Genomic DNA, 4,372 nt, shown 5'->3' with positions numbered 1-4,372 from the left:
GAATCGGTTTTGTGCAGAAAACACTAACAATTGTTCAGAACTAAAGAAAGCACAGAGCCCCAGATTTGCTGTTGTTCTGGAGAGCTTGCAGAGCACTGGGGAAAGGCAGGCAGGGAATTCCCTGCTAGCACCTTCTCTGTGCCTGGGAAGCAGAAGTGTTCACATTGCTTCGCAGAATCGCCTTTGTGCAGAAAACACTAACACTTGTTCAGAACAAAAGAAAGCACAGAGCCCCAGATTTTATGTTGTCCTGGAGAGCTTGCAGAGCACTGGGGAAAGGCAGGCAGAGAATTCCCTGCTAGCACCTTCTCTGTGCCTGGGAAGCAGAAGTGTTTACATTGCTTCGCAGAATCGCTTTTGTGCAGAAAACACTAACACTTGTTCAGAACAAAAGAAAGCACAGAGCCCCAGATTTGCTGTTGTTCTGGAGAGCTTGCAGAGCACTGGGGAAAGGCAGGCAGAGAATTCCCTGCTAGCACCTTCTCTGTGCCTGGGAAGCAGAAGTGTTCACATTGCTTCGCAGAACCGCTTTTCTGCAGAAAACACTAACATTTGTTCAGAACAAAAGAAAGCACAGAGCCCCAGATTTTATGTTGTCCTGGAGAGCTTGCAGAGCACTGGGGAAAGGCAGGCAGAGAATTCCCTGCTAGCACCTTCTCTGTGCCTGGGAAGCAGAAGTGTTCACATTGCTTCGGAAGAATCGCTTTTCTGCAGAAAACACTAACACTTGTTCAGAACGAAAGAAAGCACAGAGCCCCAGATTTTATGTTGTCCTGGAGAGCTTGCAGAGCACTGGGGAAAGGCAGGCAGAGAATTCCCTGCTAGCACCTTCTCTGTGTCTGGGAAGCAGAAGAGTTCACATTGCTTCGCAGAATCGGTTTTGTGCAGAAAACACTAACAATTGTTCAGAACTAAAGAAAGCACAGAGCCCCAGATTTGCTGTTGTTCTGGAGAGCTTGCATAGCACTGGGGAAAGGCAGGCAGAGAATTCCCTGCTAGCACCTTCTCTGTGCCTGGGAAGCAGAAGTGTTCACATTGCTTCGCAGAATCGCTTTTCTGCAGAAAACACTAACACTTGTTCAGAACGAAAGAAAGCACAGAGCCCCAGATTTTATGTTGTCCTGGAGAGCTTGCAGAGCACTGGGGAAAGGCAGGCAGGGAATTCCCTGCTAGCACCTTCTCTGTGTCTGGGAAGCAGAAGTGTTTACATTGCTTCGCAGAATCGCTTTTGTGCAGAAAACACTAACACTTGTTCAGAACAAAAGAAAGTACAGAGCCCCAGATTTGCTGTTGTTCTGGAGAGCTTGCAGAGCACTGGGGAAAGGCAGGCAGAGAATTCCCTGCTAGCACCTTCTCTGTGTCTGGGAAGCAGAAGTGTTCACATTGCTTCGCAAGAATCGCTTTTCTGCAGAAAACACTAACACTTGTTCAGAACGAAAGAAAGCACAGAGCCCCAGATTTTATGTTGTCCTGGAGAGCTTGCAGAGCACTGGGGAAAGGCAGGCAGAGAATTCCCTGCTAGCACCTTCTCTGTGCCTGGGAAGCAGAAGTGTTCACATTGCTTCGCAGAATCGCTTTTGTGCAGAAAACACTAACACTTGTTCAGAACAAAAGAAAGCACAGAGCCCCAGATTTGCTGTTGTTCTGGACAGCTTGCAGAGCACTGGGGAAAGGCAGGCAGAGAATTCCCTGCTAGCACCTTCTCTGTGCCTGGGAAGCAGAAGTGTTCACATTGCTTCGCAGAATCGCTTTTCTGCAGAAAACACTAACACTTGTTCAGAACAAAAGAAAGCACAGAGCCCCAGATTTTATGTTGTCCTGGAGAGCTTGCAGAGCACTGGGGAAAGGCAGGCAGAGAATTCCCTGCTAGCACCTTCTCTGTGCCTGGGAAGCAGAAGAGTTCACATTGCTTCGCAGAATCGGTTTTGTGCAGAAAACACTAACAATTGTTCAGAACTAAAGAAAGCACAGAGCCCCAGATTTGCTGTTGTTCTGGAGAGCTTGCAGAGCACTGGGGAAAGGCAGGCAGAGAATTCCCTGCTAGCACCTTCTCTGTGCCTGGGAAGCAGAAGTGTTCACATTGCTTCGCAGAACCGCTTTTCTGCAGAAAACACTAACACTTGTTCAGAACAAAAGAAAGCACAGAGCCCCAGATTTGCTGTTGTCCTGGAGAGCTTGCAGAGCACTGGGGAAAGGCAGGCAGAGAATTCCCTGCTAGCACCTTCTCTGTGCCTGGGAAGCAGAAGTGTTCACATTATTTCGCAAGAATCACTTTTCTGCAGAAAACACTAACACTTGTTCAGAACAAAAGAAAGCACAGAGCCCCAGATTTTATGTTGTCCTGGAGAGCTTGCAGAGCACTGGGGAAAGGCAGGCAGGGAATTCCCTGCTAGCACCTTCTCTGTGCCTGGGAAGCAGAAGTGTTTACATTGCTTCGCAGAACCGCTTTTGTGCAGAAAACACTAACACTTGTTCAGAACAAAAGAAAGCACAGAGCCCCAGATTTTATGTTGTCCTGGAGAGCTTGCAGAGCACTGGGGAAAGGCAGGCAGAGAATTCCCTGCTAGCACCTTCTCTGTGCCTGGGAAGCAGAAGTGTTCACATTGCTTCGCAGATTCGCTTTTGTGCAGAAAAAACTAACACTTGTTCAGAACTAAAGAAAGCACAGAGCCCCAGATTTTATTTTGTCCTGGAGAGCTTGCAGAGCACTGGGGAAAGGCAGGCAGAGAATTCCCTGCTAGCACCTTCTCTGTGCCTGGGAAGCAGAAGAGTTCACATTGCTTCGCAGAATCGGTTTTGTGCAGAAAACACTAACAATTGTTCAGAACTAAAGAAAGCACAGAGCCCCAGATTTGCTGTTGTTCTGGAGAGCTTGCAGAGCACTGGGGAAAGGCAGGCAGGGAATTCCCTGCTAGCACCTTCTCTGTGCCTGGGAAGCAGAAGTGTTCACATTGCTTCGCAGAATCGCCTTTGTGCAGAAAACACTAACACTTGTTCAGAACAAAAGAAAGCACAGAGCCCCAGATTTTATGTTGTCCTGGAGAGCTTGCAGAGCACTGGGGAAAGGCAGGCAGAGAATTCCCTGCTAGCACCTTCTCTGTGCCTGGGAAGCAGAAGTGTTTACATTGCTTCGCAGAATCGCTTTTGTGCAGAAAACACTAACACTTGTTCAGAACAAAAGAAAGCACAGAGCCCCAGATTTGCTGTTGTTCTGGAGAGCTTGCAGAGCACTGGGGAAAGGCAGGCAGAGAATTCCCTGCTAGCACCTTCTCTGTGTCTGGGAAGCAGAAGTGTTCACATTGCTTCGCAGAATCGCTTTTGTGCAGAAAACACTAACAATTGTTCAGAACTAAAGAAAGCACAGAGCCCCAGATTTGCTGTTGTTCTGGAGAGCTTGCATAGCACTGGGGAAAGGCAGGCAGAGAATTCCCTGCTAGCACCTTCTCTGTGCCTGGGAAGCAGAAGTGTTCACATTGCTTCGCAGAACCGCTTTTCTGCAGAAAACACTAACACTTGTTCAGAACAAAAGAAAGCACAGAGCCCCAGATTTTATGTTGTCCTGGAGAGCTTGCAGAGCACTGGGGAAAGGCAGGCAGAGAATTCCCTGCTAGCACCTTCTCTGTGCCTGGGAAGCAGAAGTGTTCACATTGCTTCGGAAGAATCGCTTTTCTGCAGAAAACACTAACACTTGTTCAGAACGAAAGAAAGCACAGAGCCCCAGATTTTATGTTGTCCTGGAGAGCTTGCAGAGCACTGGGGAAAGGCAGGCAGAGAATTCCCTGCTAGCACCTTCTCTGTGTCTGGGAAGCAGAAGAGTTCACATTGCTTCGCAGAATCGGTTTTGTGCAGAAAACACTAACAATTGTTCAGAACTAAAGAAAGCACAGAGCCCCAGATTTGCTGTTGTTCTGGAGAGCTTGCATAGCACTGGGGAAAGGCAGGCAGAGAATTCCCTGCTAGCACCTTCTCTGTGTCTGGGAAGCAGAAGTGTTCACATTGCTTCGCAGAATCGCTTTTCTGCAGAAAACACTAACACTTGTTCAGAACAAAAGAAAGCACAGAGCCCCAGATTTGCTGTTGTCCTGGAGAGCTTGCAGAGCACTGGGGAAAGGCAGGCAGAGAATTCCCTGCTAGCACCTTCTCTGTGCCTGGGAAGCAGAAGTGTTCACATTGCTTCGGAAGAATCGCTTTTCTGCAGAAAACACTAACACTTGTTCAGAACGAAAGAAAGCACAGAGCCCCAGATTTTATGTTGTCCTGGAGAGCTTGCAGAGCACTGGGGAAAGGCAGGCAGAGAATTCCCTGCTAGCACCTTCTCTGTGTCTGGGAAGCAGAAGAGTTCACATTGCTTCGCAGAATCGGTTTTGTGCAG

The sequence above is a fragment of the Strix aluco genome, unplaced genomic scaffold (assembly GCF_031877795.1).
Source record: "Strix aluco isolate bStrAlu1 unplaced genomic scaffold, bStrAlu1.hap1 HAP1_SCAFFOLD_33, whole genome shotgun sequence".
Lineage (NCBI taxonomy): Eukaryota > Metazoa > Chordata > Aves > Strigiformes > Strigidae > Strix > Strix aluco.
Note: the sequence above shows the minus strand (reverse complement) of the source record.